At 55.3% G+C, this 12,436-nt stretch overlaps 1 protein-coding gene and 1 non-coding gene across 3 annotated transcripts in view; both read right to left on the bottom strand.

Annotated features, from left to right (window-relative positions):
* Positions 1 to 9,835, bottom strand: part of DNAJC5 (DnaJ heat shock protein family (Hsp40) member C5) — a 39,968-nt gene extending 30,133 nt beyond the window's left edge. For both annotated transcript variants that reach the window (XM_064168067.1, XM_064168065.1), the window contains exon 1: positions 9,653 to 9,835. The gene's annotated coding sequence lies outside the window, so the exon portion shown is untranslated. The remainder of the gene's footprint in view (positions 1 to 9,652) is intronic.
* A 168-nt stretch (positions 9,836 to 10,003) lies between these two features.
* Positions 10,004 to 10,075, bottom strand: TRNAE-CUC (transfer RNA glutamic acid (anticodon CUC)). Its single transcript has one exon. It is a non-coding gene; the product is annotated as a tRNA-Glu (tRNA).
* Positions 10,076 to 12,436: the final 2,361 nt, after the last annotated feature.

Below are 12,436 nucleotides of genomic sequence, written 5' to 3' on the forward strand. Positions count from 1 at the left end.
CTGAACTAGAGCAGAACTTAAAAAAGGAAGCAGTGCTCCAAGTCCCTCTGCTGACCTCAGAGGGATTTTGTGTGTCCTTTCTCAAAGCACACTGAACACTCAGTTTTATTTCCCCTCCACTCTACCACATCAGCACTCAAACATCCCCTGCCACGCCCCAGCATCCCAACAAGATCTTAACACCTCCCAGTTTGGCTGCTGACTCCTCCTCTTGTACTTCTAAGCACCAGAAGCAGGGCTGCTGACTTCCATGCTGACAGAATCACTACAGAGAAGGAAAATTCATTCATTTCTTAATAGATTTTAAAAGGAATTCCTTTAATTGCTTACCACTGAGGAACCTGAAATGCCAACCCTCCTGTTTGCTGCAATCCAGCCTTGCAAGGGTGAATTTCCTGCACAGGACACAGTTCCAGACCACTGCAGACGTGGTTATTATTAATTCAGTAGGATCCCAAAGCCTCCTCATCTTTAAAAGCAGCTTTAAACCTAATTGTGGGTTAGGAATTGTCTCTAAATCCTCCTGCCACGAGGAAGAGAAGAACTTCACTGGAGGTGTTGAAGCCAAGCCTGGCTGGGGCACTTAGTGCCATGGTCTGGTTGGTTGGGCAGGGCTGGGTGCTAGGTTGGGCTGGCTGAGCTTGGAGCTCTCTTCCAGCCTGCTTGATTCTCTGATTATAAGGAGAGGGTGAGAAAAGCCTGGATGAGGCACTTAGTGCCATGGTCTGGTTGGTTGGGCAGGGCTGGGTGCTAGGTTGGGCTGGCTGAGCTTGGAGCTCTCTTCCAGCCTGCCTGATTCTGTGATTCCCAGTGAATGGCCCTGCCTAGGCACAGGTCCCCATCACATCCCACACACTGCACTCAGGCTACAAACCCACAAACTATTTCTGAGCATCAATAAAATTGCCAAGATCTTAGCATCTGAGGAAGAGAAAATCCTTACAATGCCAGCAAAGATGGAATGGCAGAAGGGGAAAAAGGATTTCCCTTTGAAAGACAGCCCTAAAATTAAAGACATCACACAGGGGAAATGCAAACACCAACCTTCAGAGAGAGTTGCTACTTTTTGTAGCTCCTATTTGGTCACTGAAACGACATAGACTCATTGAATTAGGCAGGTTGGAAGAGAGCTCCAAGCTCAGCCAGCACAACCTAGCACCCAGCCCTGCCCAGCCAACCAGACCATGGCACTAAGTGCCCCAGCCAGGCTTGGCTGCAACACCTCCAGCCACAGCCACTCCACCACCTCCCTGGGCAGCCCATTCCAATGCCAATCACTCTCTCTGACAACAACTTCCTCCTAACATCCAGCCTAGACCACCCCTGGAACAGCTTCAGGCTGTGTCCCCTTGTTCTGTCCCTGGCTGCCTGGCAGCAGAGCCCAACCCCACCTGGCTACAGCCTCCCTGCAGGCAGCTGCAGACAGCAATGAGCTCTGCCCTGAGCCTCCTCTGCTGCAGGCTGCACCCCCACAGCTCCCTCAGCCTCTCTCACAGGGCTGTGCTCCAGGCCTCTCTCCAGCTTCTTTGCCCTTCCCTGGACATGTTCCAGTAACTCAACATCAGGAAACTTTTGGCTCTTCCTCTCTGCACTGCAAACTATTATCAACCTGCAGGGCTCACAGAAGTTGGTGAGGCTGAAGGATGGGATGGGTGACATCCAGAGTGACCTGGCCAGGCTGCAGAGGTGTGCTGAGGAGAAGCTCAGCAGGTTCAATAAGGCAGAGTGTAAAGTCCTGTGCCCAGGTTGGGGCAATCCTAGATACCCACCCAGCTGGGGGGTGATTGAGAGCAGCCCTGCAGAGAAGAACTTGGGCTTCTGGTCCCCTGATCACTTCTGGGGCCTCCTGTGGACCCTCTCCATCAGGCCCATGTCCTTTCTTGGTGAGGGCTCTAGAGCTGGACATGCTGCAGATGAGGTCTGAGCAGAGGGGCAGGATCCCCTCCCTCCATCTCTGCCCACACTTCTCTGGATGCAGCCCAGGCTGCCCTTGGCCTTCTGGGCTGCAAGCTCACACTGTTGGCTCCTGTCCAGCTTCTCATTCAGCAGCTCCAAGTCCTTCTCTGCAGGGTTGCTCTCAATCTCAGCATCCCCCAGCCCTGGAGATGTTTAAGGCCAGGCTGGCTGAGCCTGTGTGCAGCCTGCTCTAGGGTAGGGTGTCCCTGGGCATAGCATGGGGCTTGGAACTGGCTGCTCCTTGTGGTCCCTTCCAACCCTGACTGACTCTGTAACTAGGGTTGCCCTGAGCTAGGTACAGGACCTTAACACTTACACTTTATTGAACCTCATGAGCTTCTCCTCAGCACACCTCTGCAGCCTGGCCAGGGCCCTCTGGATAGCAACCATCCCACCCTTCAGACTGGTGCTGTACAGAGACAAGACCAAAGGCAAGCAGAAGTTGGCAAGACCTAAGAAAGGAGCTGTGTATGAGGGCAGGCTGAAAGAGTTGGGGCTGTGCAGGCTGGAGCAGAGGAGGCTCCCAGGGGACCTTCTTGTGGCCTTCCAGGACCTGAAGGGAGCTACAAAAAGGCTGGGGAGGGACTTTTTAGGCTCTCAGGGAGTGCCAGGAGTGGGGGGAATGGAGCAAAGCTGGAGGTGGGGAGAGTCAGACTGGAGGTGAGGAGGAAGTTGTTGAGCAGGAGAGTGGTGAGAGGCTGGAATGGGCTGCCCAGGGAGGTGGTTGAGGCCCCATGGCTGGAGGTGTTTGAGGCCAGGCTGGCTGAGGCTGTGTGCAGCCTGCTCTAGGGTAGGGTGTCCCTGGGCATGGCAGGGGGGTTGGAACTGGCTGCTCCTTGTGCTCCCTTCCAACCCTGCCTGATTCCATGAACTTGGGCAGTATGGTAAAGCCACCTTCCATTCTCCCATGCATAACCTACACATCAAAGAATGCACTGATAAAAAAAAAAAACAAACCCAAGCCCAGAGTTGTGATGCTTTGGTTATGATTTAGCTCTTCTGGGCACATACAAATCGTTCCTGTTTTGGGAGCTGCTATCACTTGCTTTAAATTAGTCAAACACTCTTTTGAGGCACTTTTTACTCCAGAATGTGGGGTTGGGTTGTCTTTTTTTTGCCTTGCTATCAGTTTACACTGCCTGAAATAAGAAACAAAATGAGTTGGAAGCTAACCCACATCATTCTCTAGCAGCTGTGGGGTTTTTGTTTGGGTTGTTTGGTTTGTTTCTGTCTTATCGATTAAGAAGACTTCTAAGTGAATCTTAAGCTATGGCCCCATTCAAACTCCTCTTCTCCCAGGTGAAAAGCAGTCACTGGGTCACCCAACCAGCAGCACCAGTGAGTGACTGACAAGCTAACAGACCCCAGAGAATGAAAAACACATTAAAGCAAGAGGAAGAATTCAAAAGCAGCTCTCTGCGAGTGCCAGCAACCTGCTGACAGCCTGCGCAGAGCAGGTGCCCCAAGTCTGCTCCTCAGCTCTCTTCTTAGCCTCCAGGTTTGGTCTTTCTGAACGTGTGGAAGAGCTTTGATGGTCAGGATAGGTAGTTAGAGAGTTAAATCCCTAAATCCCAGCGTGGTGGGGGTTGGAAGAGACCTCTGGAGATCATTCATTCCATCCCTCACTGCTAAAGCAGGGCACCCCCAGCAGCTTGCCCAGCAGCACAATGCCCAGGTGGGGTTGGAAGCTCTGCAGAGAAGGAGACTCCACAGCCTCTCTGGGCAGCCTGCTCCAGGGCTCTGCACCCTCACACCAAACAAGTTCCTCCTCCTGTTCTGATGGAACCTCCTGGCTTCCAGTTTGTGCCCACTGCCCCTTGGCCTGTCCCTGGGCACCACTGACAAGGGCCTGGCCCCAGCCTCTTGTCCCCCACAGCTCCTTTAGCTCCTGCTCAGCACTGCTAAGATGCCCTCTGGGGCTGCTCTTCTGCAGGCTCTCAGCCTTTGCTCCTCACAGAGCTGCTCCAGGCCCCTCAGCATCTCAGTAGCCTCTGCTGGACTCTCTTCAGTAGTTCTCTGTCTCTCTTGAACTGGCGAGCCCAGAGCTGTCAGACAGATCTGTGTGGATACTCAGCACAGGTAGAACCACCTCAGACAATTAAGTCTTTAATTGCTTCAGACCCCTCAGCTGTGCTGGACCCTCTCCATCTACCCAGGCAGAGGAAACCTCTCTCTAGTGCTGCTTCATCTTGTAGCCAAGCCAGGAGACGTGGAGGAGAAAGGGTACGAGGAGCAGAGCTGAGCTAGCTCTGCAAGCTGGCAAAGCCACACACAGAGGACTTGCACAGATCAAGCTGTGCAGGAAATCAGTTAGCTTATTAAAATCACCTTAAATTAACCCCCATGGCCTGTGTGTTAGATGGGAGAGCAGTGAAATTGCTGGCAAGTGCTATTTCACACACTCTGGGGAAGATGCTGGAGTGCTCAGTCCCACAGAGAAGCTTTTCTGCCAACCCCTTCCCTTGCCAAATGTACCCCCAGAAAATATCTACTCTGGTTATTAGCATCCATGATGCTCCAGAGAAAACACTGTCAAACTCATCCAAAAAGTGGGGAATAAGACCATTATTAGAGACCAGTGCCAGTGTGGTTATTCTAAGTTATTCCATGGGCAGAGAGGATGTCTGGAATTCACAAATTCAACACAGACAGTAACATCAGCTCCTTCAATTTCACCTAAACCATCATTCCTCAAGTAACCTCTGCTAGAATTCACTCTCAAAATGCTTAAATACAGACAGAAAAGCCTCCTTGAAGCTCACAAAAGAGAAGGAAGCTGATGATGAACTGCATCACTGCTGACAGTCACCACCTGCCCACCAGCCAAACTTGCAAATCAGACCCAGACTCTCCAAAGCAATGCTCCTGCTGTCAGGTGCTCAACTCCTGTTTTGGCACCACTCATTTGCTTCTGAAGTCTGAAGAGTCTAACTCCACTGACTTGATGGACACCTCCACACAGCACAAGGAGAAAAGCTGGTCCATGCCACAGGTCTGATTGTCTGCTGCAGAAACATTCCTGGCAGGCTCCATCCACGTTGGGTGATTTCAGCACCAAGGCAGGTAGGTGATTGTGCCACCTCAGCCACAAACCACATGAACTTAAATTAGCATCACAGAAGCAGGCAGGGTTGGAAGGGAGCACAAGGATCAGCCTGTTCCACCCCTTCTGCCATGCCCAGGGACACCTCACACTAGAGCAGGCTGCCCAGAGCTCCATCCAGCCTGGCCTTAAACACCTCCAGGGATGAGGCTTCCACCACCTCCCTGGGCAACCCCTGCCAGGCTCTCACCATCCTCCTGCTCAACAACTCCTTCCTAACATCCACTCTGAATCTCCCCATTTCCAGCTTGGTTCCATCCTCCCCAGTCCCATCCCTACCTAGCAGCCTAAAAAGTCCCTCCCCAGCTTTCTTGCAGCCCCCTTCAGATCCTGCAAGGCCACAAGAAGGTCCCCTGGGAGCCTTCTCCTCTCCAGCCTGCACAGCCCCAACTTCCTCAGTCTCTCCTCACAGCAGAGCAGCTCCAGCCCTCTGCTCATCCTCCTGGCCCTTCTCTGGCCACCTTCCAGCACCTCCACATCCTTCTTGTCCCAGGGGCTCCAGCACTGGATGCAGCACTCCAGGTGGGGTCTCAGCAGTGCAGAGCAGAGGGGCAGGATCCCTTCCCTGCCCTGCTGCCGCTGCAACCCAGGCTCTGGTTGCTCTCTGTGCTGCCAGAGCTCACCGACAGCTCAGATTAAGCTTCTCATCCACCATCACCCCCAAGTCTCTCTCCTCAGGGCTGCTCTCAAGGCAGTCACTGCCCAGCCTATACTGGTGCTTAGGATAACTTTGAATCATAGAATCAAGCAGGTTGGAAGAGATCTCCAAGATCATCCAGTCCAAACTATCACCTAACCCTACACCATGGCACTAAGTGCCTCAGCCAGGCTTTGCTTCAACACCTCCAGGCACGGCGACTCCACCACCTCCCTGGGCAGCCCATTCCAATGCCAATCACCCTCTCTGCAACCCAACTGCAGAACAAGGCACAGCACCACCAGCTGAGCAGGAAGCTGACTGCTTGGCATTTAGGAAAGCCTGGAAGAGTGGTTTTAGTCCTTGGGAATCGCCAAGATGGTGAGAATTTGAGAGTCATTTATGTGGAGAGAAGTTTTACTCTAGGAGTAAAAAAGAAACCATGCTACAAAAGCATCACTTTTTTCAGCCCCTGACTGATAAGAAATGGTTTAATAGAGCATGCAGCTACCCTGGGAAGCTGGGAAATCTCCACTTTGGTTTTTTTTTTCCCCAGCACTTTGAACCTGCAATTTATCAAGGGAATCCATCACAAAAAATAGGAGGAAAACGACCACACTGCAGCATCTCCCTTTTGATTTAAACACTGTGGATAGTCACTCAGATGACATAAAGAAAGGAGGGAAAGAAGCATTTATTTATGCTTAGAGAAAGGTGAAAATCTCATCTCCAGATTCAGGGTTATCCATAAAGCAGATTCTGCATGGCCAGCATCATGAGCAAGGCAAGTCACAGGCTGGGCTGCAGCCAGAGGAGTGTGGGCAGCAGGGCAAGAGAAGAGAATCTGCCCCTTGGCTCTGCTCTGCTGAGACCTCACCTCCAATCCTGCCTCCAGTGCTGCTGTCCCCAGCACAAGGAGGACACAGAGCTGTTGGATTGAGTCCAAGAGGCCACAAAGATGCTCCAAGGGTTGGAGAACCTCTGCTATGAGGACAGGCTGAGGGAGCTGGGAGTGTTCAGCCTGGAGAAGAGAAGGCTCCAGGGGCACCTTAAAGCAGCCTGCCAGTGCCTGAAGGTACCCTGCAGGAAGGCTGCAGAGAGACTTGCCCTGAGGGTGTCTGGAGATAGGCCAATGGGGAACGGTCTGGAGCTGAGGGAGAGCAGGGTTAGACTGGAGGTGAGGAAGAAGTCCTTCAGCACAAGGGTGGTAAGGCTCTGGAACAGGTTGCCCACAACGGCTGTGGCTGCCTCCTCTCTGTTCAAGGCCAGGCTGGATGAGGCCCCGAGCAGCCAAGTCTCTTTGAGAGGTATCCCTGCCCATGGTGGGGAGGTTGAAGTCGATGATCTCTGAGGTCCCCTCCAATCTAAACCATTCTATGAGAGCCCTCAGAGTGGGAAAACCACAGGAAGCTGCTCCAATGAAAATAAACTCTCTCTATTAAATCCAATTTCTCTCCAAACTCCAGCTTTTTGCTTCCCCTCTTTTTCTCCCTTCCAGAGCAGAGCACACTTGAATGATTAGAGGCAATTCATTAGTGCAAACCAATCTGGCATCTGTTTCTCAGACCCTCCCAGTCAGACCAGAGGCTCTACCATTTCCCAGCCAAACACAAACCACACTGCAACGCCGACCCCCTGAAACCAGCCCAAACCCAACGGGCAAAGGAAGCAATTCCCCCTCAAAGGTGGCTGCTGCTATTCCAGCATTCCAACAGCTCCAAACCCTGAGGTGTTTCAAAGGGGGGAAAAAAAATCCTTCCAAGCTTCCCAGACTCCTGAGAGCTTTCCTGGAGCCACGAAATGGGTGAAGAAGCAGCAGGCAGCCGCTGGGCGAATGCAGCCTGCAAGCCTTTTGCTTCAGCAGCAGCAGCAAACCACTGTGAAATACCAACAGAGAGGGAACATTTCCCTTTCCTGAAGATAAGCCAGAGCGAGGCCAAGAGGCAGGGCACCAGCTAGGAGAATCATTTCACGCCAGTGGATGATGAGGAGGTGCCAAATTTATGCCTTCCTCTCCCAAGCTTTACCGCAGCAGAGAGAACATTAAAGCCTCCACAGCTCTACGGTGCAGGGAAATGAAGACCTCGACATAAACCAACCTAGAAAATAAAGGGATTAAAAAACCCCTTTGGCTTTCCCTTCTGTGCCACACAGGGGATGGTTTTCACCTTGCCCTCCCAAAGAGGAATGGCTCCAGGTGGGTAAGAGGCTCCAGCAGCCAGGATGCAAAGGGGTTTGAGGCAGGAGGCAAAGGGGTTTGAGGCAGGAGGCAAAGGGGTTTGAGGCAGGAGGCCAAAGGGGTTTGAGGCAGGAGGCCAAAGGGGTTTGAGGCAGGAGGCCAAAGGGGTTTGAGGCAGGAGGCCAAAGGGGTTTGAGGCAGGAGGCCAAAGGGGTTTGAGGCAGGAGGCAGAGGGGTTTGAGCCAGGAGGCCAGAGGGGTTTGAGCCAGGAGGCCAGAGGGGTTTGAGCCAGGAGGCCAGAGGGGTTTGAGCCAGGAGGCCAGAGGGGTTTGAGCCAGGAGGCAGAGGGGTTTGAGCCAGGAGGCCAAAGGGATTTGAGGCAGGAGGCAGAGGGGTTTGAGCCAGGAGGCCAAAGGGGTTTGAGCCAGGAAGCCAAAGGGGTTTGAGGCAGGAGGCAGAGGGGTTTGAGGCAGGAGGCAAAGGGGTTTGAGGCAGGAGGCTAAAGGGGTTTGAGGCAGGAAGCCAAAGGGGTTTGAGGCAGGAGGCCAAAGGGGTTTGAGGCAGGAGGCTAAAGGGGTTTGAGCCAGGAAGCCAAAGGGGTTTGAAGCAGGAGGCTAAAGGGGTTTGAGCCAGGAGGCCAAAGGGGTTTGAGGCAGGAGGCCAAAGGGGTTTGAGGCAGGAGGCCAAAGGGGTTTGAGCCAGGAGGCAAAGGGGTTTGAGCCAGGAGGCTAAAGGGGTTTGAGCCAGGAGGCAAAGGGGTTTGAGCCAGGAGGCTAAAGGGGTTTGAGGCAGGAGGCCAAGGGGTTTGCATGGCTATGCCTCAGCAAGGTGTTGATACAGCAGCAAACCAGGAGCAGGCTGAGCTGGGTTGTCCCCATTTTGTCCAGTGGTATTCCCTGCCACCACTGCCATTACCTGCCTGGAATTCCTAATTCAAGGAGCAGAAGAAGCTGCAGGAAGAAGAGAGAATTGTGCTGCCTTTGCAAGTTGTGCGGTGGGGGGGTCAGGGGGTGGTTTTTTATCGCCTCCCGAGGAAAAGGGCTGGGATTTACTTCCCGGTGCTTAATACGTCATTCATTAAGCACATCATAAGCTGAGCCGGGGGCAATTCTGGGGTAAAAACGACCCCAAAAAAAACCCCACAGAACCCCATGGAAGGGGATCAACGTCAGGAAAGGGATGATAGAGAAAAAACAGATCAGAAACAAATCGATCCCCGCCCTCCCTTTCCCTCCCTGCCAACCCCCCCCTAAAGCTCCGAGCGCATCGCCAACGACCTGCGTTTGCCGTTCACCTTCCCAGGCCTTCGCCTGGAGTTTCGGGCTGGGATTTTGTGGGCTTGGGGTGGGTGGGTTGGGGGCTGGGGGTTATTTTTCCCCCCCCCCCCTTTCCTTTCCCCCACGCGGGAGGTAGAGGCCGCAGGCCCCAAAGCCCCGAAGGAATGCGCCGCTGGGTGGGTGGGAGGGAGGCAAGGAGCGGGAATCGCCAACCCCCCCCCGCCGCCCCACGCCGCCTCCAACACGTACCCTCGGCAGGGGCTGCCCGCTGCGGGGATGCTCTGCAGAGCCTGCCGGCCGCGGGCAGCACCTCCGCATCCTCCCCGGGGACACCCTGCCTGGCCGCTCCCCTCCTGCCTCTATCCGCTCCCACCCCCACAACGCTCCCGTGCCGCCTCCCCGCCCGGTCCCCGTCCTCCGCCTTGCCGCTGGCAGCTCCATCTTGGCCTCCACCCGCCAGCGGGGCCCGGCCAGGCCCGGCCCAGCCCCTCCAACCTCACCTGCGGCCCCGCGGGCGGGCGGGGGCCGGGCAACCCCGGCCCCACGGTGCGGTTCTGGCTAAGCTTCCTCCCGGCGTTAAGCGGGCCCCGGTCGCAGCGGCGTCCCCTCAGCCGCTACCGCCGCCGCCAGACACCGAGCGGGACCCGGCGACGCCGACGGCGGGCGGAGGAGGGGCCGGTAGAAGGCGCCTGCGCACCGAGAACCCCCCGCAGCGCACCGGGGAGCGGGAGAGCGGTCGCGGTGCGTGGCGGTGGGTGCGGGGAGAGCGGCTGCGTGGAGCGGGGGCGAGGCCATGGGTGACGAAGAGAGGGGAAGGGTAAAAGAGAAGGAGAGAGCGGCAAAAACAGCACTTCCCTGACCGGGAATCGAACCCGGGCCGCGGCGGTGAGAGCGCCGAATCCTAACCACTAGACCACCAGGGAGTCCTGCAGGCCCTTTCAGCGCGACACGATTCCAGCCTCACCGCCGGGGCCGTGATCCAGATGAGCCACTGCAGTGAGGTCAAGGGCAGCAGAGCAGGAGGCTGCAAGCAGAGCAGGAGGCTGCAGGGCAGGGGCTGCGGTGGCGCTGGGGGCTGTCAAGCCGGGGGTGCAGTGGAGCTGTGGCATGAAGAGTAATAGAGCTAGGGGCTGCAGCGAGGCTGGGAGCTGTGGCACATGAAGCAGAGCAAGGGGCTAGAGAGGAGCAAGGGGCTGCAGCAGGGCAGGAAACTCAATCAATCAGCACATCCCTCTGCAGACTTGGCAGGTTTCTGCCTTTGTGAGCACTGTCCGAGGTGCTCAGCCCCCAGGTTTATGCAGCAGCCTCACCCTCTCTGCCACTCCGTGGGGTGCTGCACCCAGGCTGTCCTGCAGAGAGGCTGCATCACGCCCCGGGAGCAGAGTGCTGAGCCAGTTCCTTCCGATGAACGCAGGAGCACTGACAATTAGAGGAAAACAATTTTTTTCCCAGCTCAAGAACCTGAGTGTTTTTCCCAGTTGCTCCAATTTCCCCAACCTCCTGGCCAAGACTATTTCCCCCTGGCAAGTGAAAGCCTCACTTCCCGCTGGGACGTGCTGGATGCAGCAGCGAGCCTGGGGGCGGTGTGGCAGCGCTGCCCAGGTACCACAGCTCGCTCCAGCTGTCCCTCTGGTCACCCCAGCACGGCCCTGCTGGCCTGTGACCTCCCCACATGGCTCCATCAGCCTTTCCCGGCTGCTGCCTCTGACTCATGCTTTAAAGAAATGAACGATGATGAATCCCATTTGTCAACAGAGTCATCTCCAGCAATCCCACACCTTCTCCTTGCTCCAGCCCCAGCTTCTTTCGGAAGCTGCCAAGTCTCCATCCCCTGAGAGGAGAGAAAAATGACTGAAAACTGCCCAGGACAAACCCTCTCCAAGCTCCACTGCCCCACAGCTCCTCTGGGGCTGTTGGCAGGGGTGAAGAGAAGAGGAATGTTGCTGCCAAAGACTTCTCCCCCAGGTACAGCAGAGCTGGTGGGTGCTCACAAGGCTTCCAGAGCCTCATCTGCTCCTGGTCCTGTGTTTTTGCAGGGCAGGCAGCCTTGCCTCCTTGTCCTTTCAGCCTTGCCTCCCTGTGCTTTGCACATGACATTGCAGCCCACAGCCCAGCGCTGAAGGAATCCAGGGGCTTGGACCTGTGAGTGCTGCCAGGAGCATGCTTAGAAGTGACAGCAACACTGTCAAACCTGTAACCAGCAAGGGGAGGCTTAGCCTTCCTCCAAAACACCCCTGATCCCTCGCTGGAGGGACTGGGGAGGTGGCAAAGCGTCCCCAGGGAGCTCACAGCCCCAGCACCTCCAGGGTGAAGGATCACACACCAGCCCCTTTGCTCTCAGACCCAGCTGCAGAGATGTAGCTTTACCTGTAGAGGTGGAGTAGCAAAATGAAAAAGCCCAAACCAAACCACCAGATGCTTCAAACCCAGCTGGGGCTCTTCCCTCTGACAGCACAATAGGCTGAGCAGACTTCTGCTGGCTTCTCTCACAGCCTGCTTGCCTTTCTGCTGCCCTTTGAAATCCAAGATTGCAGCTCTCAACTCCACTCACATCACAGAATCATGGCAGGGGTTGGAAGGGACCTCTGGAGATGGAGTCCAAGCCACCTAGGGACTTGCAGAGTCCCCTAAGCCCCCCTAGGACAAGCAGGGTCAACTAGGGCAGGTCACAGGAACACATCCAGATGGGTCTCAAAAGTCTCTGGAGGACACTGCACAACCTCTCTGGACATAAGAGAAGTTTCTCCTCATCTCGAGGTGGAAGTTCCTGGGTTCCAGGTTGTCTCCATGGCCCCCTGTCCTGTCACAAGACACCACTGAGATAAGCCAAGCCCTTCTTTGCCCTCCACCCTTCAGATACTTATAAACATCCATAAGATGCCCTCTCAGGGCTGCTCCTTTCCAGGGTAACCAGCCCCAGAGCTCTCAGCCTTTCCTATGTGCACTGCTCCCCCTGCACCATTCGCACCGGCAGCGACTGCCAGAGCTACCCAGCAGCTGATTCCCTGAGGTACCACACTGTAAATCCCAGCCAGCACCACAGCTGCTGCTTTTCCACAGTGCAAGTTTCTCCAGCCCCATGCTCTGAGCAGGACCTTTTCCTGCCTTTTGCTTCTCTTTGCAGGAAAGCAGCAGGAGGGAGCTGGAGGTGTGCTGAGCTCACCTGTGGCATCAGGGAAAGGAGCAATGTGATGGTACTTGGAGGAGAAGAACGGGCTTGCAGCTCCTCTCCCTGGTGGAGCACAGGTTTGCCTCAGGAACCAGCTGCTCTTTGGCATCTTGGA

Source organism: Pogoniulus pusillus, chromosome 29 (genome assembly GCF_015220805.1).
Source record: "Pogoniulus pusillus isolate bPogPus1 chromosome 29, bPogPus1.pri, whole genome shotgun sequence".
Taxonomy (NCBI): domain Eukaryota; kingdom Metazoa; phylum Chordata; class Aves; order Piciformes; family Lybiidae; genus Pogoniulus; species Pogoniulus pusillus.